Source organism: Haliotis cracherodii, unplaced genomic scaffold, assembly GCF_022045235.1.
Source record: "Haliotis cracherodii isolate W230 unplaced genomic scaffold, xgHalCrac1.p SCAF_16, whole genome shotgun sequence".
NCBI lineage: Eukaryota > Metazoa > Mollusca > Gastropoda > Lepetellida > Haliotidae > Haliotis > Haliotis cracherodii.
Window position 1 is genome coordinate 1186407 of NW_027266271.1, and position 26831 is coordinate 1213237.

Sequence of the window (26831 nt, forward strand, 5' to 3'; positions counted from 1 at the left end):
TGCTACAGATGCTAACAGGTAGGTCGTGCTATCGTTAAGAAAATCGTGATTAAAATTAGTGTTAATGAGGTTTTGAGTATTGATGATAGCGATGTATATTTCTGCTACATGGATCTCTGGAGAACGGATAAAGAGCAGGAAAACTTACAGTACCAAGGTATTAGTAATCGGAACACATTTAGACTGCATGTGGGTGCTGATAATGGTGATAATACCATCGTAAAAGATCTCGCTGTTGCTGATGCATTAGGTAACAGATTCTATATTCCACTAGACTTTGAATTACTAGATAGTCACATGCCCTTCTATCAAGCATCTGTTGGCGATAGGTTTGAATACGAACTCACTTTTAATGACTATGGTAGAGTAATCAGAGCTGCTGAAGATGCTAGCTATTCCATTGACAATATCTCACTGGAGTATGATATGGTAACAGATCCCGAATTAGCCAGACAAATTCGTAACCAGTATACCGGAAGTTTACCTATTTTGTACGATCGCGTGCTGCGACACCGAAAAATCACAAGGAACAAAAAAGATACGATGTGGAATATCAATCTAAACATCCCCACGACATCTTTGAAAGGTATTTTAATGTTGTTCGAGGACCCTTCTGAAGCTTTTAAAAGAAATACCGAGAAGTTCTACAATCCCAAGATTACAAAAGTAGAATTGACTATCGAGGGCGTTCCTAATCAACTATATAGTCAAGGAATGCTAGCGTATCGACAATTGGATGAGATTAAAAAACTCCCTTCTATAAAACGAAGCCCAGAAGTTAACGCGGTCGCGAAGATCTGTCTCTCGGGGATATATCGATGGATATATCGATGGGTGAATACCTCACAACGAAAAACGCGCTATGGCTCGACATGAGAACCACGGACGATGACCACCTACACGGTAGTGGGCGGAGAATAGAAAATGCCAGCGAGGGTGTTACTATGCAGATAATGAAGCTCCAGGAATCTGAGTTCTGAATATATATTTGTACGTTATTATAGATGCGCAACTTAATATACAGAATGAAAGATTCGTGCAAGCGATCTTTTAATAATCTTTTACCTAAAGAACCGCACTGCGCTATCATTTGCGGGCAAAAGGGTTGTGGAAAAACAGCTTTTATTCTAGATATTTTACAAAGTCATTATCGGGATGTTTTCGACCATATTATTATTCTGTGCCCGACCATAAACGTCAATAAAACATTCCTATCGAGAGATTGGGTAATGAATGATCCCGGGGTGCACAGAGTTGATCCGGGTGATCGTTAACAAGACTGTTTACGAGTATGTCATCAAAAATACAAAGGAGAATCAACCCTTTTCATAATAGACGACTGCAGCGCGAGTAAAGAACATACCACAAAAGAAAGATATGCTTTCATATTTAGCATTCTCCGGTTGACATACTCAGCATAGCGTTTGGGTACTTGCTCAAAAATACAACTCTGTCCTGAAAGATCTGAGAGAGCAGACCAAATGGCTAGCCCTGTTTCATTGCAAAGACCGAGATTCATTTGAGGAATGTTTACGCGAAAATGATGTTAATTATACCAAGCTCGAACAAGATAAAGTAAAAAAACTTTTAGCATCAACAAAGCACTGTAAACTCGTATTAAAAACCGATCAACCAGCTGCTTATGCAATTGCTTAGCAAAATTATAGAAAAAATAGCAACTGCTGAGCAAAATTATAGCAACTGCCAACCAAAATTATAGCAAAAATATAGCAAATATAGCAAATATAGCAAAAAGATAGCAAAATAGCAAAAATACGATATTATGTTATAATGTGGCTTGAAATCCTCATTCTTTCGCAACAGTTTATTATTACGGGCTGTATTGGATATGCCATATTTTATTATGTTAGACTTAAATATCTCCTCAGGTATTACATTATGGATTGCGACGAACTCTTCGAACAAATGCTCAAAGAACCAGATCAACATGTAGAAGAACATACAGATAAACATAGAGAAAGACTCGCAGCTTTGGTAGCTGGTGGAAAATTATACCATCGATAAAATTGGTAACATGACCGATAAAGAAATTAAAAAACTGTACGCGCGTTACGAGTCTAGACTGGGAGCTAACATGAATAAAACAATAGGTTTGGCTATGTTACAACTATACACAGTCGTAGCTAGTACGTTTCTACCTATCCAGGCAGGACATTGCATGTAATTATGTGAATCTCTTGAGAAATACCCATTCATCAAACACGCTTTAAGCTCAGTGAGCTGTGAGTTTTATTATAGATATGGAATGTTCTTAGCTCCGGTGACCACTGATTTAATAACGGCTAGGTATTGTCAATTTAAACATACATGCCCACTTAATAATAATGGAGACTCAAGTTCAAACCCCGATTGTACCACAACAAGTGAATGAGGAACTACCACCACAACAAGTCAGAGTGACTAAGAATCCTCGAAAAGTCGCAGCTGGTAGTAAGGGTGGGTTAGTGAGGAAGGCGAAAGGACATATTGAACATCTGATTAAAATTTCGGCTCCCTATGCAGTAGGAGTTGTTGCTATAACGGCGGTATGGTTATTTTATAAGACCGGAGAAGAGAAAACGTCACCCCCGATATCACAACAACAAGTTCATTTAGAGGTAAGCCCCCATATAATGTTATAATGACTACTCCAGTTACGGACAATAAAATGTTGGTAAATGCAACGTATTATTCAGCAGTGGTTACCGGCTTGGCCATTGGCTATGCCCGTATGGCTAAAATGATTAATAAAGCCACACCACCCAAGCTCGATTTTAATGGTTATGATATTGGTATGATGGTTCTTTATGTTGGATTGGCAATGGCTACAAAGGATATGCTCATCAAACAAGGACTTATCCCAGAAGACATAATGAAGTAATTAAACATTTGAACATTTTATATTATTAAACATTTGAATATGGCATCAATTGCGATGATGGTCGGGTTCTGAGCAGAAAAGACATGATAAAGCATTAGAACAACTCGAAGCAGTCCGGTCACAATGGGCCAGACAGAGGATATTAAGATTAGATTTTATTAATGAAGAACTGGGTAAGCAAGGACATTCAATTCAAACATTTAAGGATGTTGAATCTGCCATGCACGAATACTTCCTTGTTTATGGTAAGAAACTTGATCCAATACAGAGACCAACAATAAGTCAGTTTTATACACCGTCAGAGGCTCAGAAAGACCGCGAGATAGCGTTTATAGTGTTTGGGTTATCAGTCATTTCTATTTTTAGCTGCACAATAACTATGCATAAACCATGACTGGCTGTTCAGCTCGCATTTAGACAAGTGATACTAGAAGTGTATATTTATCACAATGGTGAGAGGCACATCAAGATGTAAATTCATACGCATGGGCCAATCACAAATTTGTGGAAAAAGCTGTATGGCTGATTTTTGTGAAATCCATTCCATTGCAATTAGAAAAGGGCATATTAATTATTCGTGTTCTGTATGTGGGATTGGGGTCAAAGGTAGTTACTGTTTATGTAAGAGTCACGGTGCTGACAAGAAACGGTTTCAAATTATTTATGAGAGGAAAAAGGCTTACCGAAATAAGATAAAAAGATTGGGTAGAATTCAAACCAATTAGACATTAGTCCACATGTAGTTATATATCACAATGACTTATGTTGTCAGCTCGCTGAAAGCTTTGGCAAAGCAATGTGGTCTACATGGATATTCTCGAATGACAAAAGCTGAATTGATTGATTTACTCGGTTTGGAATACAACAAACCCGAGACTGTTAGAGAACTCAAAGCTCGAGCTTAAAACAGAGGGCTGAGGGGTTATTCTCGAATGAGAAGAGCAGAATTGATCGCTTTACTAATAATCAACCTGATGATTAAAATAATAAATCAGTTGACGATGTTGAAAAAAATTATGAGTTAAAATTTGTACCCACAGCCGGCGTTCCTGTCATATTTTTATCTGCCGGACAGATGAGCCGGTAATGTACCAAAATACCGGTCATTTGTGATTTTTGTCAGTCATTAATAAATTCAATAAAATACAACATAAAACATACTGACTTGTTTATTAAAGTTTGCGTTTCTTTCTACGAAAGATCTTCGTAGCTTGTTTGACAGTATTGTTGACGTCTGCGTGTAGATTCAACAGCATCAGGTTGTTTATCCATTGTTGGGAAAGACGATTGAGACTGGCAGAGTGTATCCTGTTTTGCAAACTGAATCCACGTTCAGCATCAACTATGCTAACTGGGATAGCAAGTGCTATCGAGCACAGAGTGGAAAAGTCGGGATAAATATCTGAAAGTTCAGAAATCACTGTCTTGCAACTTTGTTCGAACGAGTCGGCTCCTTTGTTGTTGACCGCCATCTTGAAAGGTGTGAAATCCTGCTGTGCCCGGATGCGATTGATGACGTCATTTTCAGCTGGACCAATCGGGAGGCAGAATTTGTCCAGTAATATCTCGAGGGATTCCATGAGCTGTCAGTTCCTCTTGCGTTTGGGGAAATCGGCTTGGGTTGAGCACTTTATCCAGACAAGTAACGATATCAAGCGAGTCATCCGGAAATCTTTTTCTTAGAGAGTTACAGAGTTCCTCAATAAACCCACAACGGGTTTTCACAAACGCACCGATAGATCGCGGGTCCCCTTATGTGACCTGAATTCCACAAAATTCCCCGTTGTTCAAATTATCCAAGAAAGTCTGTTCATTTTCACCTGCTGTGTTTTCTAGACTGGCAAGAGAGTCAATCGTAGAATTCACAATTGGCATAATCATGCCCAAGTTGATATTCTCTCTCTAAAAAAGAGTAACAATTTTGTCCATCACATGGAGCACATCAGTCATCATGTAAGTAAGTCGGATAAAAGGAGTACGTTCGAATTTTCTTCTGAATATTCGTGGCAACAGCGTTGTTTCGCTCGACAGATTCCTCTTCAATTTCGAGAACAAGAGCTGGCCAGTTAGATTTCACTGCTTTGACCGCCCATCCCACGGAAAGCCAACGAACACTGCATGGTTGTTTTAAACTTGAAAAGTCAGAATCTTCAAGGACCTCTGAAAGTTCTCGCAATCTGTTGTATCGCGTTGCTGAATATTCAAACAGTTTGTAGATATCATTCAATGTCCTTCTATAGTCCGCTACGACCTTCGAAATCTTCCCTGCATCGTCTGAAGCAAGTGCGACACGATGGGCTATGCAATGGACGTGCACAAGATATGAATTATGATCCTGCAACCTCTTCCCAACTCCTGAGTGTTTCCCAGTTATAACAGACGCACCATCCGATCCTAGACCGACCACTTTTTCCAAAGGAATGTTCCATTGAGGCAAAATTTCAAGAATTTTTTCCATGATACATTTGGCTGTACCACTATGAACAGAAAAAAATCCTAAAAACACTGTTTCTGCCTTTCTGTCGTTAACGATTTTCACAAACAATATAAGTTTTTTTTCAACTGTGATATTTACAGTCTCATCGATAATGAGTCCAATAAACTTGCTTTTTTCAAGTTTAGATTTCAAATGTTCTTCAGTACTCTCAACAAGTGCATTCTCCATTGTGTCTATCGAGTCCGAATGAGTACGTTTCTCCCTGTAAATGTTCACATCTGTTCCGCTGCTGCAGTTCGATTAGTTTAGAAAACTTGGAGGTAGCAATATTTTCTTGAGACATGAATAAAACTGTGTTTAACATTGCTGTTAATTTCTCGTCAGATTTGTCTGCTGCTACCTCCATATGCGCTGCCATTGCATTTTTGTGATACATCGTTGTAACGGCCTGATGATGAGAGGGGCTGTCTCTATGATCTTTCAAAGCAGATTTCTTGAGATTAATACAACCTTTAGTGAAACCGTTAGATTTTTTTGCTGCCTCGCAGATTCGGCAAAATATTATGATTTTGTCGCCCCTCTCCTCAAAACGAAGCCACTTGAATTCATTCGACCACTCTGCATTAAACTTTCGCAGTACAGATTTCGTTTTCTTTTTCAAGTCTGGTTCGCTAGGCATTGTGTCCGAAGATTTCGAGGTCGAGGGAATGTTTGTTTCAATACTTTCGCCTGCGTCAGCCGCATGTTTCCGTTTCAGATTAGCACTAGACGTCTCCACCCCAAAGAAAGTGGAAAGATTCGTCTGCTTCGCCTTTGACATGTTTTATCTCGTGCCACGAGGCGTCAGAGATCACGTGATTACCAACGTCATCTATCAAGACAATATTATCCAATCAAAGCGAAGCACGTTAATTGGTGTGGGATAGTCATGCAATTAATAGATGGGGGGTTCCCTGGAATGCGAGACAGACGCTTGCGTTTCTGTGTTTGATGAATAAAGCCTATCAATTTATATGAGGCAAGTAACTGTTGACATGATCATATCTTAAAACAAACAATGTTTTATCAGACATGGTAGCCGACAACATTCATATTTATCGGCTTGTTGATATTTTTATCGGTAAAAAGCCGGCAATTACCGGAGAACGGAAACACTGAGTGGTCCCTCGGCTAAACGCTCCTCGATGTACCGCTACACCGGATGCACCCCGGGGTAAACCATGGCTCCCAAAAATGCATGAAGAATTTCCCCCTAAAAGCTTGTTAAAGCACGTTAAAGCAAATAAAGTTACAAATAAACTGATAAGATTTAATTCCAAGTCGATGTACACGTGTGTGTATTTGTAAAACAATTACGTTCATTGTATCCGGCTGCATGTGATCAAAACCATTCTGCCTTTTGTTCCGTTTGTGAAAAAACATATCGTACACAAATCTGGCATTAAACTCGCATAAAATCAAATCACAGCAACAACAAACATAAGCCGCATTGTTTGATTTAATACTCATCTGAGCTTGTGAGATGTCTTCGAACTTCAAACCGGCCGCGTGTAATGCAATAACAACAATCGAAACAATGGCTTCCGGTATTTAATCTAGACTTGAGTAGCCGTGAGAGACCTATAAAATACATTGGAACTTCATTGTTTAAATAGCGTAATAACGAAGGGTATAAAATAAATCTTAGTTCATTAGTCTTTACCATTTCAATCATGGCAACCACTGCGAGTAACTCTAAGCAACAGGCGTACACTGTTAAAGACAAGTTGGAGATTGTGAGGCGGTTGAGAGAGGGTGAATCGCAAGCTAGCGTCAGCCGTTCAACTGGGATTCCAGCAGGGACCATACGCGGATGTCTAAGAGAAGAAGAAAAACTTCAAGATCTTGCATTTGAGACCCAGGAGATCGGGGGATTGCAGAAGAAGCGAAATAAAGGGGCAACTGTCTCTACACTGGATGCAGTGCTGTTTGCGTTGTTCACGCAAAGCAGACATGGTGGCATACCACATATTTATTACTTGCCCGTGAAGAGATCACCCGTTTAATAAACATACAGCTTTATTACACATTGTGTAATACCAAAACGCGTGCTTATGTACTCTCGGAACACGTTTCACGAACAAATATTGAAAGCTCTCAACATCCCTTGGCGTATTCAACGACATTGTGTGTGGATATGATAGATCACTGGGATGAGCTCGATGACCCCAGCAACCTTGTTGCTAGGCTGACGTCACATGGTATTGTTTTGCCGATGGATCTTACAACAAAATTCCACAAATTACGTCATCGGGTATTGTGACGTCATTGTAAACTTTGAGCTGCAAGGCCCCGTTCCACAAGGCGATCGTACTCTAGCGCAACGACAGTCGTTAGTCTAAGTTAAATTATGAGAGTTGTGATAGCCTTAGCACTACGATAATTTTGTGGGACGAACGCCTGAAATCTAAAGGTGGACCATTGTATGATATTAAATTCATACGTTTCAACTTTTGACGTGTTTGAAGTATTATTCTGTTAAACTCAATTGGATTATGCCATGCATGGATCGTGTAGGTGTCAGCCTATTTACACTCAACAGTATAATTCTAAACACATTATAAATGACAAGTAATAAATAAAATACTAAACTCGCTCTCGTGTAAAACCAATTTTATGAAACTCGTGAATAGTTGTGGTATCTGACTCGCTTTCGCTCGTCAGATACCACAACTATTCACTCGTTTCATAAAATTGGTATTACACGGGAGCTCGTTTAGTATTCTATATTTCTCTGTGCATAATTATCATTATTATTAATATTAACAGAACTAAATATATCTCTCATCCACTCAAATCTACGTTTGTGTTTGTGTTTGATTTTTATAAATTGCTCAAATAACCGTGTAGTTATGCAAGTCATGTCCATGTACATTGTATATAAAGTGCATACAGGGAGCCGGCTGTGTCTGGGTTTTTCATAACTTTGACACGTCATTATTTATTAACCAATCACAGCCTTGGTTGCACATTAGTTTCGTTACAAGGCTTGTTCGCCTTTGTAATGTACTGTCATCGATCGATAATGTGAGTAGGTTGGCGATCGGACCAATTTTCTTCCGAAAAACTTAAAATAAAACATCACTTATTTAGATTCTACATGTATAACATCCAGTCATAAAATAATACACTACTTTGATTAATTTACACAAAGTATTTATATTTTCTTACGTATGCAGTTTGAATCATTTTCCATGATCAGTGTTACATACATCTACATGTCCCATGCCACTGTGAAATAATTGCGCCACTGTTCCATTCCCTACCATCATTATGTAATGTGAACCTCAGCAGGGAATATCTGTACAACGCTCTTTCCTAGAACGCGGGGTTGGTTTCTTGGACCCCGATGACAGCGGTATATCGAGGGATCACTGTATCTAAGAGGTTGGAAGATGGATATTAATTCCAACATGGATGTTAATGACGTTAAGCCCATCGTATCGAGCAAAATTAACGAGGAATTAGATGATTTAAATAGTATAAAATACCAGCTAACGGTTAAAATGTTAATGAGTAAAAGCAGCACAGACGATAACGCTGAATATACCGAACCATATTTCCGGGGCAATCAAGAAGTTATAACCGAATCCGAATCTGTTGGGGTGTGGATAAAATCGATAGTTTATATTTAGATATAGCCAATTATATGCCTTTCAAAGGTGGATCTTATATAGGTTTACCCCCGTATTATAAAAAGAAAAAAGCCAAAATTAATGTAAAAAATAAATCAGATGACTGTTTAAGAATGATAAGATCCGCATTGTTCCCCGTAGATTCTAAAATTGCAAATAGACCTTCTAGCTATCCTCAAAACGATGGACTCAAATTTGATGGCATAGACGAACCTACACCAATATCACAAATTGATAAGGTGGAAAAGCAAAATAATTTAGCTATAAATGTTTTCGGACATTCTAAAGGAATTGTTGTACACAGGATAAGCTCCGCTCCAGTACATATTCCCAGAATCAATTCATTTCTGATAGAAAAAGATGGAAAATATCATTATACGTGGATAAAGAGTTTAAACAGGCTATTATACGATCAAACAAAACATGCTAGAAAGAAATATTTCTTTGAAAGATGCCTGCAAGGGTACAGCAGACAAGATCTATTAGAAGCGCATAAAGAAGACTGCAAAGGTGTAGGACAGAGTACTATCAGGATTGATATGCCTAAAGAGGGAAAAAATATATTAAAATTTGAACATTATTGTAATCAAATGCCAGTACCGTACGTAATTTACGCCGACATCGATGCACTTATCAAACCTATAGAAGCCACAGAACACAATACTGAAGATAGTTTTACGTACGAAACTCAAGAACATATTCTTTGTGGGTTTGGATATATAGTTGTAAGGTATGATGGGAAAACAAACCCGCCTGTGATTTACAGAGGTCCCGATGCAGCGGGAAAGTTCCTTGAATATCTACAAACGAAGAGAGAATAATCAGGGAAAAATTATCGCGTAAGAAAACCATGTGTATGACGAGGGATGATTGGAGGGCCCATAAGAAGTCAACGAGTTGTCATGTTTGTAATAAACCCCTGAATGGGGTTTCCGTAAGAGATCAATGCCACGTCACGGGTAATTATCAAGGAGCCTCGCATAACAAGTGTAAGTTCAAACTAAAAATGAATTCTCAATCAATACCCATCCCCGTTGTGTTCCACAACCTTAGAGGATACGATTCTCATCTCATCATGCAAGCTATCTCAAAGACTGACGGCGGCTTAATGTGCATTCCTAACAATATGGAAAAATACATATCATTCTCATTGACTAAAACTATACATTATAGGGACAAGGATGGGAAAGCCAGAATAAAGCAAAGTAATGGACTTAGATTCATAGACTCCGTACAGTTTCTGTTATCTTCCCTGGACAATTTAGCTAATGCGAACAATCCCGATGACTTTGCAATAACAAATCAATATACTGATCGGTTAACTCATCATTTGTTCTTGAGAAAAGGTGTATATCCTTACAAATATATGGATGATTGGTCTAGATTTGACGAAACTAAATTACCACCTCTTGAATCATTCCATAGTAACTTAACAGAATCTGAAATAACAGATGCCGATTATGAACACGCTCTGACGGTGTGGGATAAATTAGGTTGTAAGAATTTAGGCGATTATCACGATCTGTACTTAAAAACCGATGTACTGTTACTCGCCGATATTTTCGAGATATTTAGAAATACATGTTTAAAACAATACGGCTTGGACCCGGCATGGTACTATTCCAGTCCCGGACTATCGTGGGATGCATTATTGAAGAAGACCGGTGTAGAACTAAAATTACTCACCAATTATGATATGCACTTGTTTATTGAGAAGGGATTAAGAGGTGGTATATCGATGGCGGTTAAAAGGTATTCTAAGGCTAATAATAAATTAGTGGAAGGATATGATCCGAGGACCCGACACGCATATATTATTTCTCAACGCCAATAATTTGTACGGTTGGGCTATGAGTCAACCTTTACCCACGGGTGGTTTTGAGTGGGTCAATGTGAATGATATTGATGTGAATAATATCCATAATATCAATGTGAATAAAGGGTTCATACTAGAAGTTGACTTGGAATATCCAAATTCGTTACATAAAGCCCATAACAGTTATCCGCTAGCTCCCGAAAGATTAATGGTGAATAAAGATTGGATATCGAAATATCAACACTCCTTGATGGGTAATAGTAAGTTAGCTAACGTAGAAAAGCTCGTACCAAATTTGATGGATAAGACAAAATATATAGAATAGGGTTGGGGAATTCCAGGATTAGATCTTATCGTTCATGCCTTGCGGGTGGATGGTTTTTAAATCAAATATCCATTTGAGTTCAATGGACCGGCGCCTGGCCGTGCTCTGAGCTGACTCAGGGTCTGTTTTGAGCTGTTGTATGATTTGATAGTGTAGGTCTCTGGTTGAGTGTCCTACGGAATTATAGTGTTTGGCGACAGGTTTGTCCCTTTGGTGGTTTATATCAGCAAAGTGTTCTTTGAGTCTGATACAGAAGTGTCGTTTGGTCTCACCTACATATTGTTTGCCACATTTGGTGCAGTTAAGCAGGTAGATTATGTTTCTGCTTTTGCAAGTGAAATGCGGAAGGCATTTGTATTTTTTTCCTGTTGTGTGGCTATTGAAGGTGTTGACCGATTTCATATTTGTGCAGATTTTGCAAACCTGTTTGTGACAGCTATCATCTAAATTGGTCACCGTTCGGCCACTGATTTGTGGTTTGAGTGGCGGATAGGTGATTGCCGCTCTCATGAGGATGTCTCTGAGAGTGCGGTTTTTCCTGTATGCCGTGATGTGTGGGACTCGGAAGGTGTCTTTGCACGTATCTGATCCTAGGAGTAGGTGCCAGGATTTTTTGATCATGGAGCTGACCTTGAGTGCAGTGGGGTTGTAATCTGTGATAAAGATCACTGGTTTAGTGTCTTTGGAGGGTGTCTGTTTTAGTGTTAAGAGGGATGTTCTCTCTTTAGCGTTGGCTTTTGTTTCATTGTCCAAGAGAATTTTCTTGGGATAACCTCTGTTGAGGTAATACTTTACTAGATTGTTGCTGTGGAACTCGTATTGTGATTGCGAGCTGCAGATCTTTTTGAGTCAGAGGAATTGACTGTACGGTCCTTTGACTTTAATGTGTCGTGGATGGCAGGAGGTGTATAGCAGATAAGAGTGTGTATCTGTGGGTTTGCAATATAGGTCAAAATCCAGTTGATTGGTTTCTTGGTTGAATATGACCCATGTGTCTAGGAAAGCTACTTTTTCTCTAGAAAATTCGGCAGTGAATTTAATTGTGGGATGTGATTGGTTCATTTCTTTGATGAAAGATTCTAACCTCGTGTAGCCCAAAGTCCAAATGAGGAAAATATCGTCTATGAATCTGACGTATAGGTTGGGGCTATCAGTGTTTTTTTTGAGACGGTTTTCTTTTAGTTCTCCCATGAAAATGTTTGCGTATGATGGAGCTAGTTTGGTACCCATAGCTGTCCCTCCGGTTTGAACAAAATGTTCATTGTTGAAAACAAAATTGTTGGGTATATTGGTGTAGAGGGATGTGACGTCCATAGTGACCAAAATGATGTCACTATTGGGTGGTGACCGCCTCCGTGGTCTTGTGGTAGAGCGTCCGCCCGGAGAGCGGAAGGTCCAGGGTTCGATCCCGGGCCGCGTCATACAAAAAGACGTTAAAAGATTGTACTTGTTGTTACCCTGTCTGGCGCTCGGCATTAAGGGGCTAAAACAAGGACTGGTCAGCTCGGAGTCAGTATACTGTGTCTGAGTGGGGTATTCATGTTAAACTGCGGCATGGTATCTCAGTGAGCTAGCACTATAAATCGGCATCAGTCCGGACTAGTACAAGCAGCCACACACACACATACACGCGCATGCACGTCGCTATATAAGTGCAATAATCTTGGACGCGACGTTAAACCCAATTTCACCTCACCTCACTATTGGGTGGTGGGTGGGTGGCGCCCACGGTTTGGATAAAGTGGGTGGTGTCCCTAATGTAGCTGGGAAAATGTTTGACGAACTCTTTTATGTGTTCGTCAACAAAGCTGCTGAACAGTTCAGTTGTGGTCCCGTTTCCGCTTATGATTGGGCGGCCAGGTACTTTGCCAGGTGTTAGGATTTTGTGTATTTTTGGCAGGAGGTAGAACCGGCCTGGTTTGGGGTCTTTGGGTAACAGTCCATTGAATATTTTGTAAGTGATCTCTTCTTTGGTGAAGATTTTGGTGAGAAGTTGTGTGATCTCGTTGGCGAATTCCATGGTTGGGTCATGGTCTATTTTAAGATTAAAGTTTGTGTCAGTGAGTTGACGTCTGGCCTCTTGTATGTAATCAGTAGTGTTGAGAATAACGACTGCTGATCCCTTATCAGCTTTTTTAATCCCGATTTCTGGGTTGTTTTTGAGACTATTGATGGCCGTTCTCTGTGCACATGTGAGATTGTTGTGTATGAACGGGATGGTGTTCATTTTGAGAAATTGGTGTTTAACAGATTTGATAAAGGCATTGAGCGTCGGGTCTATGCCCTGATTAGGGGTCCAGGTGCTTCGTGGGCCAAACTTACACTCTAGATCGTTGAAGTTGTCAACTGTATCTGTTTTGTTTGTCTCATGGAAGAAGTGAGAGATTCTCATTCTACGAAAGAAGGCTTTAAGATCCGTGTATATTTTGCTAAGATCCGCATCTAATGGTGTAGGGCTAAAAGTAAGACCCTTACTAAGAACACATTGATAATGAGACAGATTGACTACAAAGGCATTTTAGTAAAGTTCAGGATTTTTATTTGAACTGTTATTGTTAAGATTCAAATATGAAAATTCATTGCTAATGTCTGTGTTGTTGTTGCCGCTCACATTGAGGGCATTGGCAAGCTGCCGTAGGACCTTTTCCTGTTGGAAATTTCCTGACTGGTTTCGGGTCTTCCTTTTGAAGGTCTGTTTGATTTGTTGTTGAACCGATTCAGAGGCCTAACGTGTCTGGGCTCTTGGCGTCGTGGACCCCCTGTCGGGTTGCGTGGGGTGGTGGTGGGTGCCGTGAAGAGTTTGGGATCATATGGGATCCTCTCGTTAATCTCGGTTTTGAGTTCATTGAATCGTTTATCCAATTTCGTGTGCCAGTTGGTGGACTCCCGGGTGGAGATTGTTTGGCACGCGGCAAGTATGGTGTCCAGTGACGTTTTGTCCGCATCCTTCTGGAGTTTGTTTTTCTCCATAGTGGCCTGATCTCTCAGCTCACAAATGTTTACTTGTAGTTGGGAAATGTGTGTTTCCATTAATTTCAAGGCGCATGTTTTTGCCGCCTCGCTCCTGATTCTAGCCAATTCTTGATTGTAATTGGTTTGGTGTTGCAGGATGAGTGGTCTAAATGACCTAGGTATCAGACTTCTTTCCTTGCATGCAATTGTGAATTCCAGTTGCATGTTGTTACGGGCGATTTTGCTCGTGAGATTCCTATATATGTCGTATATGGGCCGACTAGATTGTCGGGTAAGTCCACCGCTTTTGCGATGTTATCGGTTGATTTGGATTCTGTGGTTCCAAATTCGACTCTCTTCCTTTTACTAGATGGTTTGACTTGAACCACCGTAGTAATGGAGCGGCTTTCTAAGCTGCTGAGGGAGGAAGACAGAGTAATTTCAGCCATTACTCTTGGGTATTAGAGAGATGTGTGAAATAATGAAGGGTTTGGGGCTAAAACCCAAAAGCAATCTAAGTGACTAGTTTCGAGCGGGTATGCTGTCATCAGACTGTTGTATATGGGGTGTGGGGACTCCTTATATACATTTTGTGTTCCAGATGCAGTACTGGGGTAGTCTATCGGCAGGGGTGTGCCGGTGGACCGGTGGAGCTAATTGCCACCGGTGGATCGTGAGTGGTTTACTCAAAACCGGTGGACCGATGGGTCGGTGTGCCGGTGGACCGGTGGTGGCAGCATGAGCACAGATGGGTTATCGATTGTCATGATTTTACGATCGCTTCAATAAATTCTAGTTTCGAAATTTATTAGACATCTTAGACACCGAATTCTGGTCTGTCTACAGGCCACAGAACAGGGAAGACATGGCCAAGCCATCTCTCTCCTACAATAGACCTAATATGCCAAAGATTCGGCCCAAGAGTCCGATTGATAAATTATAATTGGGTTCACAACACACAAGGTTTGTTCTGTTTCATGGTCCATTCACCATTGGTAACTCCGGAATCTAAACTGGGACCACATCCAGTCCCAGGAAGTATACATTTAACAAACACCATGCACTTTGGCTGACAACGACCACTGTGATATACACATACAAAACACAACAATAAATTTCGAAACTAGAATTTATTGAAGCGATTGTAAAATCATGACAATCGATAACCCATCTGTGCTCATGCCGCCACCACCGACCCATCGGTCCACCGGTTTTGAGTAAACCACTCACGATCCACCGGTGGCAATTAGGTCCACCGGTCCATCAGCACACCCCTGCCGATAGACCCCTGCATCTGGAACACAAAATGTATATAAGGAGTCCCCCCACCCCATATACAACAGTCTGATGAGAGCATACCCGCTCGAAACTAGTCACTTAGATTGCTCTTGGGTTTTAGCCCCAAACCCTTCATTATTAGACAAAATATATAGTTCACTACAGAAATCTCCAGTTATATCTATCGTTAGGTATGAAACTAAAGAAAATACACAGAGTTCTAAAGTTTGATCAAAGCCCTTGGATGGAGCCCTATATAAGACTGAACACAGATTTAAGAAGTATGGCTACCAGCGATTTCGAAACGAATCTGTATTAGCTCATGAATAACTTAGTATTTGGTAAAACTATGGAGAATCTAAGGAAGCGTGGTGATGTTAAATTAGTCAGATCTAATGAGGAAGAAAGACTCAGGAAACTTATAGCCAGTCCGGCTTTTAACAGAAGCAAGATATTCGATAACGACTTAGCCTCATTACATATGCAGAAGAGTAATATAAAATTCATCAGACCGGTGTACGTTGGAAGCGTGGTGATGTTAAATTAGTCAGATCTAATGAGGAAGAAAGACTCAGGAAACTTATAGCCAGTCCGGCTTTTAACAGAAGCAAGATATTCGATAACGACTTAGCCTCATTACATATGCAGAAGAGTAATATAAAATTCATCAGACCGGTGTACGTTGGTATGAGTATTCTCGACTTGTCAAAACACTTAATGTATGACTTTTATTACAACAAACTTAAGAAGCAATACGGCGATACGTGTGAGATGTTATATACCGACACAGATTCTTTGTTGATGGAAATACAAACTGAGGATGTATATAAAGATATGGCAGAAAAAATAGATATTTACGACACGAGTGATTACCCAAAAGATAATCCACTACACAGCATAGTAAATAAAAAGGTCATAGGTAAGATGAAGGATGAATGTGCTGGGACTTCTATAGCGGAGTATATCGGATTAAGACCTAAAATATATTCTATAGCCTGCAACCTAGGGGTATCGCGGTACTTGTCATGTACGCTGAACGGAACACAATGCACTCACTAAACATTATGTTTATTTGTGTTCTCTGTATCAGATATCATTCATGTTATATTTTAAGGTTCGAGCTCCGAGTAAAAGCCGGGCGTTGCGCTCTGTTTGACAAGGGAGAGAACTCCATCGTATCGCGGTACAGAGAAAAGTTGTGTATGGAGGTCCGAATTGGACAAAAAGAGGACATAATTCTACCAACCACTTGGTATGATCATGCCAGACACAGTGATTTGTCCAGACAAGTGCAAAGACAGCACAAGTAAAATTCTAAATGTGTTATCAGTAATAGGTATTCAATGCATATTTATCGAAAAGTAAGAGAAAAATATGTTTATAAGTCAACATCAAAATATCAGAAATGATATTTTAAGATTGTTTAAAAAATATTGGATGACAATAATTTGTCACAAAATGGAAAAATGTTAAAAGTCAACAATAAATATATAAAAAACACTCCTAGTATGCCCAAAGTATGTATTTATCTTTTGGTTACTAGTGAAGAACGTATTTCTAAGTTTGGCATTATGGCCCTTATGATCTCCCAATAGATTCTGGGCACAGAGCGGGAAAAAATCAGCTGACTACGTAACTTCCGTTACCTCATTAGTCGCCATGAATATGCAGATGATCTAGTTCAGGTCGATAGAGAAAGTTTACTTGGGGAACTGCAGGTAATATCGTTGGCCACTGATAGATGGGGGTAAGGCAATATTACAAAAGATGCCAGAATTATGTATCAACACATTAATAACTCCTTACTTACAGCAGACGGAACATTCCGAGGAAATTGAAATTGTTTACGAAGTGAGCACTTCCTGGTTACTGATTAGCATTAATAGACAGCTGCTAAGAGACGTGAACTACCGGAAATCACAAATGCCGCGATACGATGAATGCCGCGGTACCATGGGGTCCGAGTATGCTATTCAAAAGAACTTAAGGATCACCTGATTCTTTCATATTGGTAAAGTTAATCTGTCATGGCATGAGAGATTAACTATTGTAATATGAAAGAATCAGTTGATCCTTATCTTCTTTTGAGTAGTATATAAAGAAGTCCGATAATGGAGAGATAAGAAAAGCTAAAGGGGTTAAGAAGTATGTAGTATATAAAACACGAACAGTATAAAGAAGCATTGTTCAACGGTAGAACGTTCAAACACAAGATGAACTCTTTAAGAAGTTACAATCACAGGATATATGGATTAAAAATCAACAAGACATCATTATCCCCCTTAGATACAAAGAGATGGATTGATAAGGATGGTGTAACTACCTATGCTTATGGTTATGGCGGTAATACTGTATCGTTGGGAACTATGAACAACTCTTCGCGTACAAATGCCCTGTCCGGTCCATCTTTAAGATAATAAAGAATAGGCTCTCCTTCTTTCATAACCAATCGACTAATGTTATATGTCTTAAGGGACCAAATCGGATCGGTTGCGCGACATAGGCCTCCTTTGAGTTCACCGGGCTGGTATAAATATCTTACCCTTACTCTATCCTGAAGTTTTTGTTCTTTGCCTCTCCTCATTGCTGAAGATTCGGAAGTCACGGATTTCATTTTAATCGGATGGTTTCTTCCCGATTAATCTCGTTACTTCATTATTCAGCGCTGATACAACAGCTGATAATCGTGTCACCCATTCGGTTGATCTTAATCGATCCGATTTCTTTTGAATCGCATACTGATATCCAAACAAACGTTCGCTAATCTCCAGTTAAATATTTCGACAATAGCTTGACCACGCTGGGCCTCATTTTCACCACGCCTGATTTCGACATCGTGCTTTGTTAATAGTTTAGTTACCGATCTCATAAACTCGTGACCGGGACCATATGGGATCAGTTGCGCGACATAGGCCTCCCTCGAGTTCACCGGGCTGATATAAATATCTTACCATTACTCTATCCGGAAGTTTTCGTTCTTTGGCTCTCCTCGGAGCTGAAGATTCGGAAGTCACCAATTTCATTTTAATCGCATCGGATGGTTTCTTCCCTATTAATCTCGTTACTTCATTATTCAACGCTGATACGACGGCTGATAATCGTGTCACCCATTCGGTTGATCTCAATTGCTCGGGTTTCATTTCGATCCCATACTGATAGCCAAACAAACGTTCTGCTAATGTCCTGTTAAATCTTTCGACGATAGCTTGACTGCGGTGGGCCTCTCTTTCACCATGGACGATTTCGACATCGTGCTTTGTTAACAGTTTAGTTACCGATCCCATAAAATCGCGACCGGGATCTACTTGAAATAGCTTAGGCCATTTTAGTGGTCCGCGTTTATATATGCGGCTCAGTGCATTAGCTACTTCTGTTGAATCTTTCGAGGTTAATGGCTCGGCCTCCTTGTATTGACTAGCCACATCCACTACGGTTAAAGCGTATTTATACGTTTTGCATCTTACCTTATCATGGGGAAGAAACAAGAGGTCAGCCTGATGAACTTCATTCGTTGTAAAAATATCAAACTTCTTCCTCGGTATATAACGCGGTGCTGGTAAGTATATTTGTCAATCGCTTGTTTCTTTAACCAATCCTTGGCCACATCTTTAGATACCTTAGCCGTGGTGGCTAATTTTTGTATTGCTCCTATACCTTTCCAATATCCTCGTGGGCTATAGTAAATTTTATTCATTATTAATCAATATTGATGATTCTTTTAATACGAATCGTGACGATCGTTGAATTGCATCATCGATTACACTTAAAAAATTCCCCCTGTAGTGGTGGTATAGGTATATAAATCTGACTCCAGTGGGGTTGCAGCAGAACCATCATTACCTATACTACTCATATAAATAGATATATATTTAAAGTAATAGTGCTGCTGGAAGATACTACACGCACGTGAGTATAGCTGGTCTTGGGTTCATGAGCCATGCACTCCCACCACCCCCCGGGTATAAGAAGTGTGGTCGATTTATAATCACAGGAGATCCTCATGTAAACTGCACGAAGTGCAGAGGGAAGACCTGCACATTGGAGAAGAGATGTAAGAAATGCATCCACACATCCGAAGAGATATTCTCCAAAATATCAGAGGCCATGACAGAGGCCATGACAGAGGCCAGGAGGAGACACGCGGCGAAGAAAAAGGCTGACAAGATCATCACTGAGAAATCAGTATCTACTCCAGCGCCTCCCTCTCCAGTGACCCCATTATCTCCTGCTCTCACCCTGAGCCTCATCCAACAACTTCTGAGAGAACAGCCGGAGATGATGAAAGGCATGCTTGACTCCAAGTTGTCAGATATGGACGCTAAGATCGCGAAGGTAGCTCTGGCTCAGACTACCTGATCTTCGTCCACAGCCTTGGGCCATGCTACACAAGATCTTCATGCTGAGCCGCACGGCCAGCCCACGGACCACAGTCAGACCCATGGACCAGTCACCAGGCCAGCTAGCTCACAAGCCAGCACTAGACCAGAGAACAATACCGTACGTGAGCCACACGGTATCCATGGACAGGCTGTCTACGGCAACCAATTCAACTAGCCAGACGCCAATTCAACCAGCCAGACGGGCCTGCCTCCAGTCGACGGATAAGCCGTCCAAACAGCCATCCGTGAAGAAACCATACGGCTGTGGCACAGACTCCATGGGCCAATCACCCAAGGCTACCCAGCCAACGGACCACAGCTTACCGTTAAGTGTCCAATGGGACCCAAGCTACACGGAGACATATCATACAGGTATCATGGTCACCGAAGGATGACAAGCCCTTTGGGGCAGAAGATGAGGGATACGATCATCCACCCCCCATGGGAGATACCCAAGGCTATTCAGAGCCGGAATCAGAGGGTTTGGAGGAGATTGACAACTCAGCCCAACAAGATTACAGGGAAGTCTACACTTTTGTGGAACTTAATGAAGAGCTGTGCTAAACCTTATGCCTTCGTTTTGGCCGCATGTGACAGAGGATTCATCACCCGAGATGCCGGAATACAGGGCATGTCATACGCCTGCTCCATCTCAGCATATTCATTTAAAGTTACCTTGGCCAAGCTATGCGGGCAAGGTCGTAGACCAATCGATGGATAACATCCATAGACACATGCAGGATGAACGTCTACCTCTCCACCTATGAAACAGAAGCTATACAAGACTCACAATGCTACAATTCCAAAGTTTCAAAGGTTTGATGAGGATTTCTACAAATAAGTGCGCAATCCCGACATGAACATTACGTTATCAGCATCAAGTTTTAAGGATTTAGCATTTTATTCCAGATACTCAATGGATATCAGGGCATATATAAATTGGTTCTTTGCAGGATTCAGACACATCATACAGCCTCTACAACCATCCTATGAAGGAATTGCGCCGGAAATACCCATGACTATTAAGACCGATCAAGTCAGACGAATCCATCGCCTCCTTGACTAGATCGTCAAGATGCATGAAGATTTATTATCATCCCAAGTCTGGACTTTGTAATTATGTTTCTCCTCATTGCGACATCATATTTTGTTCAGTTCATTAAAAATAAGTGTAAGTTTTTTTGTCTTCAGTATTTACATTGAACAGATTTGAACATCAATGCTGACAGCAACTTTTGTTAAGTGTCTGCCTTTGTTGACTACATACCCAGGTGAGACATAACTTTTCTCTGAACTTATACAGAATGTACTCTTTTATCATATAATGGTTGGGTTTCTCAGCAGGATAAAGCCAACTGATAAACATGATATCCGTTGGGGTCATATGAGGATAGAGATGCAAATATCAAAGGTCAAGTAGGGACTACTTTCACTGTAGCTCTTGTCATTCGGCGATCGAGGAGAAATCTGTAATCTGGAGAAACTACTGGGATAATTGCTATCATTATGAAACAACGTCTGACTGTGGCCATGACGTTTCATAGACGAGGGTTAGAGTAGCTTCCCTTTGAAAAAGGGCAGTTACTCTATCGTACAGACAGATGGATTGTCGTGAAAGTCAAGAAAAACACTTTGTGTAGGCAATTGTTGTTTTGGACATATGTAGTTACAGCACTGTATAAGAAACAGGTTTCTCTTGAAACTATATTGGCTACTGTCACTGTCCGACTGACCCATCACTTACCCTCTAACGTAATATATATTAATGCGCACATTCCAGGAAAACTTTGTGAGAGATGGAAAGCAATTTTCAAGCACATAATTGACATTATATGATAAAGAAGTTATCACGCTTGTGTGTTTGGGGATGGTAAATATCCTGTATTAGGGATAAACACTATGTATTTAGCTCGGCAAGGCTTGAGTGATAACCTCTATATACTGTGTGTTTCAGAATGCTGGGAAGCTGATTGCCTCAGATAAACTCAATGAAAAGAGGATTGACGACTTCTATAACCGTGCAATTGCAGAGAGTAGAAGGTACTGACCTCATTATCAAGAAAAGTAACACACTAAACTGATTAAACCCCAGTAACTTCATGTGTACATAGGGGTGAAAACAAGTGATATTTTCTTTATCTTTTCATAATTTTTAATCAAGGTGCTCACGTGATTTGATGCACTTTGCGATGTAAGACTCATTTTATTACAATATAGATCTTGATTATCGATCAGATCGTCTTGACTGGGCACCACCGTTTTGTTTGAAGCAAATGCAAGTGATGCGAGAGGTTGAATCTGATTGGTCAATAGGAGAGGCATGGAAAGGATATAACTCGTAATAGCCACTGGTGGCACTACGATTTAGCCCAGGAATTCCAGCCTAGTTCATCAAGGGTGGAAACTGGACATTTAAAGTCAGTTAACTCTCTCGCCTCGGGAAGATGACATCGAGGGGACTACAAATGTATTAAGGGTTGAAAACAAGTGGACATAGAGGGAACTAAAAGTGTATATAGGGTTGAAAACAAGTGGACATAGAGGGGACTACAAGTGTATATAGGGTTGAAAACAAGTGGACTTATAGAGGGGACTACAAGTGTATATAGGGGTGAAAACAATTGTACATAGAAGGGACTACAAGTGTATATAGGGGTGAAAACAAGTGTACATAGACAGGACTACAAATGTTTATATAGGGATGAAAAAAGTGTACATAGAGGGGACAACAAGTGTATATAGGGGTGAAAAAAAGTGGACAGAGGGGACAACAAGTGTATAAAGGGGTGAAAAAAAGTGGACATAGAGGGGACTACAAGTGTATATAGGGGTGAAAAAAAGTGTACAAAGAGGGGACTACAAGTGTATATAGGGGTGAAAACAAGTGTACATAGAGGGGACAACAAGTGTATATAGGGGTGAAAACAAGTGTACATAGAGGGGACAACAAATGTATATAGGGGTGAAAACAAGTGGACATAGAGGGGACTACAAGTGTATATAGGGGTGAAAAAAAGTGGACATAGAGGGGACTACAAATGTATAAAGGGGTGAAAAAAAGTGGACATAAAGGAGACTTCAAGTGTATATAGGGGTGAAAACAAGTGGACATAGAGGGGAATACAAGTGTATATAGGGGTGAAAACAAGTGTACATAGACAGGACTACAAATGTTTATATAGGGATGAAAAAAGTGTACATAGAGGGGACAACAAGTGTATAAAGGGGTGAAAAAAAGTGGACAGAGGGGACAACAAGTGTATAAAGGGGTGAAAAAAAGTGTACATAGAGGGGACTACAAGTGTATATAGGGGTGAAAAAAAGTGTACATAGACAGGACTACAAATGTTTATATAGGGATGAAAAAAGTGTACATAGAGGGGACAACAAGTGTATATAGGGGTGAAAAAAAGTGGACAGAGGGGACAACAAGTGTATAAAGGGGTGAAAAAAAGTGGACATAGAGGGGACTACAAGTGTATATAGGGGTGAAAAAAAGTGTACAAAGAGGGGACTACAAGTGTATATAGGGGTGAAAACAAGTGTACATAGAGGGGACAACAAGTGTATATAGGGGTGAAAACAAGTGTACATAGAGGGGACAACAAATGTATATAGGGGTGAAAACAAGTGGACATAGAGGGGACTACAAGTGTATATAGGGGTGAAAACAAGTGTACATAGAGGGGACAACAAGTGTATATAGGGGTAAAAACAAGTGTACAAAGAGGGGACTACAAGTGTATATAGGGGTGAAAACAAGTGTACATAGAGGAGACTTCAAGTGTATATAGGGGTGAAAAAAAGTGGACATAGAGGGGACTACAAATGTGTATAGGGGTGAAAACAAGTGTACATAGAGGTGACTACAAGTGTATATAGGGGTGAAAACAAGTGTACAAAGAGGGGACTACAAGTGTATATAGGGGTGAAAACAAGTGTACATAGAGGGGACAACAAGTGTATATAGGGGTGAAAAAAAGTGGACATAGAGGGGACTACAAATGTGTATAGGGGTGAAAACAAGTGTACATAGAGGTGACTACAAGTGTATATAGGGGTGAAAACAAGTGTACAAAGAGGGGACTACAAGTGTATATAGGGGTGAAAACAAGTGTACAAAGAGGGGACTACAAGTGTATATAGGGGTGAAAACAAGTGTACATAGAGGAGACTTCAAGTGTATATAGGGGTGAAAAAAAGTGGACATAGAGGGGACTACAAATGTGTATAGGGGTGAAAACAAGTGTACATAGAGGTGACTACAAGTGTATATAGGGGTGAAAACAAGTGTACAAAGAGGGGACTACAAGTGTATATAGGGGTGAAAACAAGTGTACAAAGAGGGGACTACAAGTGTATATAGGGGTGAAAACAAGTGTACATAGAGGGGACAACAAGTGTATATAGGGGTGAAAACAAGTGGACATAAAGGAGACTTCAAGTGTATATAGGGGTGAAAACAAGTGTACATAGAGGTGACTACAAGTGTATATAGGGGTGAAAACAAGTGTACAAAGAGGGGACTACAAGTGTATATAGGGGTGAAAACAAGTGTACATAGAGGGGACAACAAGTGTATATAGGGGTGAAAACAAGTGTACATAGAGGGGACTACAAGTGTATATAGGGGTGAAAACAAGTGGACATAGAAGGGACTACAAGTGTATATAGGAGTGAAAACAAGTGTACAAAGAGGGGACAACAAATGTATATAGGGGTGAAAACAAGTGTACATAGAGGGGACAACAAGTGTATATAGGGGTGAAAACAAGTGTACATAGAGGGGACAACAAATGTATATAGGGGTGAAAACAAGTGTACATAGAAGGGACTACAAGTGTATATAGGGGTGAAAACAAGTGTACATAGAGGGGACAACAAATGTATATAGGGGTGAAAACAAGTGGACATAGAAGGGACTACAAGTGTATATAGGAGTGAAAACAAGTGTACAAAGAGGGGACAACAAGTGTATATAGGGGTGAAAACAAGTGTACATAGAGGGTACAACAAATGTATATAGGGGTGAAAACAAGTGGACATAGAAGGGACTACAAGTGTATATAGGGGTGAAAACAAGTGTACATAGAGGGGACAACAAATGTATATAGGGGTGAAAACAAGTGGACATAGAAGGGACTACAAGTGTATATAGGAGTGAAAACAAGTGTACAAAGAGGGGACTACAAGTGTATATAGGGGTGAAAACAAGTGTACAAAGAGGGGACTACAAGTGTATATAGGGGTGAAAATAAGTGGACATAGAGGAGACTTCAAGTGTATATAGGGGTGAAAACAAGTGTACATAGAGGGGACTACAAGTGTATATAGGAGTGAAAACAAGTGTACATAGAGGGGACTACAAGTGTATATAGGAGTGAAAACAAGTGTACATACAAGGGACTGCAAGTGTATATAGGGGTGAAAAAAAGTGGACATAGAGGGGACTACAAGTGTATATAGGGGTGAAAACAAGTGTACATAGAAGGGACTACAAGTGTATATAGGGGTGAAAAAAAGTGTACATAGAGGGGACTACAAGTGTATATAGGGGTGAAAACAAGTGTACATAGAGGGGACTACAAGTGTATATAGGGGTGAAAACAAGTGGACATAGAGGGGACTACAAGTGTATATAGGGGTGAAAACAAGTGTACATAGAGGGGACTACAAGTGTATAAAGGGGTGAAAACGTGTACATAGAAGGGACTACAAGTGTATATAGGGGTGAAATCAAGTGTACATAGAGGGGACTACAAGTGTATATAGGGGTGAAAACAAGTGTACATAGAGGGGACTACAAGTGTATATAGGAGTGAAAACAAGTGTACATAGAGGGGACTACAAGTGTATAAAGGGGTGAAAATGTGTACATAGAAGGGACTACAAGTGTATATAGGGTTGAAATCAAGTGTACATCGAGGGGACTACAAGTGTATATAGGGGTGAAAACAAGTGGACATAAAGGAGACTTCAAGTGTATATAGGGGTGAAAACAAGTGGACATAGAGGGGACTACAAATGTATATAGGGGTGAAAACAAGTGGACATAGAGGGGACTACAAGTGTATAAAGGGGTGAAAATGTGTACATAGAAGGGACTACAAGTGTATATAGGGGTGAAATCAAGTGTACATAGAGGGGACTACAAATGTATTAAGGGGTGAAAACAAGTGGACATAAAGGAGACTTCAAGTGTATATAGGGGTGAAAACAAGTGGACATAGAGGGGACTACAAATGTATATAGGGGTGAAAACAAGTGGACATAGAGGAGACTTCAAGTGTATATAGGGGTGAAATCAAGTGTACATAGAAGGGACTACAAATGTATATAGGGATGAAAACAAGTGGACATAGAGGGGACTACAAGTGTATATAGGGGTGAAAACAAGTGGACATAGAGGGGACTACAAGTGTATAAAGGGGTGAAAATGTGTACATAGAAGGGACTACAAGTGTATATAGGGGTGAAATCAAGTGTACATAGAGGGGACTACAAATGTATTAAGGGGTGAAAACAAGTGGACATAAAGGAGACTTCAAGTGTATATAGGGGTGAAAACAAGTGGACATAGAGGGGACTACAAATGTATATAGGGGTGAAAACAAGTGGACATAGAGGAGACTTCAAGTGTATATAGGGGTGAAATCAAGTGTACATAGAAGGGACTACAAATGTATATAGGGATGAAAACAAGTGGACATAGAGGGGAATACAAATGTATTAAGGATTGAAAACAAGTAGACATAGAAGGGACTACAAGTGTATATAGGAGTGAAAACAAGTGTACATAGACAGGACTTCAAATGTATATAGGGGTGAAAACAAGTGTACATAGAGGGGACTGCAAGTGTATATAGGGGTGAAAAAAAGTGGACATAGAGGGGACTACAAGTGTATATAGGGGTGAAAACAAGTGTACATAGAAGGGACTACAAGTGTATATAGGGGTGAAAAAAAGTGTACATAGAGGGGACTACAAGTGTATATAGGGGTGAAAACAAGTGTACATAGAGGGGACTACAAGTGTATATAGGGGTGAAAACAAGTGGACATAGAGGGGACTACAAGTGTATATAGGGG

At 40.3% G+C, this 26831-nt stretch overlaps 1 pseudogene; it reads left to right on the plus strand.

Moving 5' to 3' along the window:
- LOC139463338 (uncharacterized) overlaps positions 1-26831 on the plus strand; it is a 57383-nt pseudogene that overhangs the window by 7628 nt on the left and 22924 nt on the right.